Source organism: Kogia breviceps, chromosome 6 (assembly GCF_026419965.1).
Source record: "Kogia breviceps isolate mKogBre1 chromosome 6, mKogBre1 haplotype 1, whole genome shotgun sequence".
In the NCBI taxonomy this organism is placed as follows: Eukaryota; Metazoa; Chordata; class Mammalia; order Artiodactyla; family Physeteridae; genus Kogia; species Kogia breviceps.
In genome coordinates this window covers 86,153,044-86,154,564 of record NC_081315.1, presented here as the reverse complement: position 1 = coordinate 86,154,564, position 1,521 = coordinate 86,153,044, and the positions used below count along the sequence as shown (strand labels likewise).

General features: G+C 46.0%; 1 pseudogene; it reads right to left on the bottom strand.

Annotated features, from left to right (window-relative positions):
* Positions 1 to 604: 604 nt before the first annotated feature.
* LOC131758953 (elongin-B pseudogene) lies at positions 605 to 955 on the bottom strand (annotated as a pseudogene).
* Between the last annotated feature and the right edge of the window lie 566 nt (positions 956 to 1,521).

Genomic DNA, 1,521 nt, shown 5'->3' with positions numbered 1-1,521 from the left:
GTGAGTTCACATTTCAACCCATCACAATACTAATTACTATAATGATGACCCAGACCAGTGCTTCTCAAACTGTAATGTGCATACAAATTCCCTGGAGATCTTATCGAAGTGCAGATTCTGATTCAGTAGGTTTGGAAAGGGGACAAAGATTCTGTAGTTTTATATATATAAGCTTTTCTTTTTAACTAATTTATTTATTTATTTATTTTTGGCTGTGTTGGGTCCTCCTTGCTGTGCACGGGCTTTCTCTAGTGGCAGCGAGAAGGGGCTACTCTTCTTTGCGGTGCACAGGCTTCTCATTGCCGTGGCTTCTTTTGTTGTGGAGCACGGGATCTAGGCACGCGGGCTTCAGTAGTTGTGGCACGCGGGCTTAGTAGTTGCAGCTCGCGGGCTCTAGCGCACAGGCTCAGTAGTTGTGGCGCACGGGCTTAGTTGCTCCACGGCATGTGGGATCTTCCTGGACCAGGGCTCGAATCCACGTCCCTTGCTTTGGCAGGCAAATTCTTAACCACTGCGCCACCAGGAAAGTCCCAGATTCTGTAGGGGTTTTTTGGGGGGGACACCCTAATCTTTTATTGGGGGTGCAGTTGGTGGTGGGGGGCTCTCACTGCAGAGCTTGTTCATTGGCGCTGCTTCCTCGGTTCTGTGGCTTCATCACCTCCAGCAGCTCGGGTGCGCTGGAGAAGGGCTGGATGTGCAGGGCCTCAAAGGCTTCATCTGCCCTGAAGGCTAGCCCCACAGTGGCTGGGGCCTGAGGCCATACTGTCTGGCTGGTGAAGCCACACTCGCCCAGTGTCTTTCTGTCATCCAGAAGCTGGTCGTCCTTGTACAGCCGCTCTTCCACCAGCGGCCGCTTGAGGATGCCCTAGGCAATGTGCTTCAGCTCGAACACGGTGCTTGACTCCTTGGCGTCCATGAAGATGGTGGTCTTGTGGCGCCCGATCATGAGGAACACGTCTATCGCAGCAGCTGCCTCTCCCTCTTGACGCACCCGTGCGGCCGCACTCCGCCCTGTTCCCGGCAGCCCACCCCCAAATTCCATATTTTTAACAACTAATTCTATTGCCTTTGAAATCAAGGGCCACACGTTGCATTAACAGGTTCAAAGTAAAATTACTTCTAATGATTCATCTCATTATTGCTTAATCTATGTAAACTTTTGTGATTCAGAATCTAGTACACAATTTCAGTCCATCAGAATCGTCATAAAAGTAAGTTTTTCATAGGGTATAGATGATCAGCTAATGTCCAAACAACCCTGAAGATTATTCAGAGCTTCCAATTACCTAAGTCTTAATTATTAAAATTTTGCTGGGATGGGTCATTATGATATCTACAAAATTTTATATTTGACTCTCCTTTTAATTTGACTCAGATGCAAATTTTAACTTTTTAAATTGTAAAATAAAATTTGAGGTGTTAACTTAAGGTCTGTTCATGTTACTAGAAAATTAACATGTTTTGATTATGGAGTAACATAAGTGACATGAAAGAAATCTGAAAGTAATCAGTGATATGACC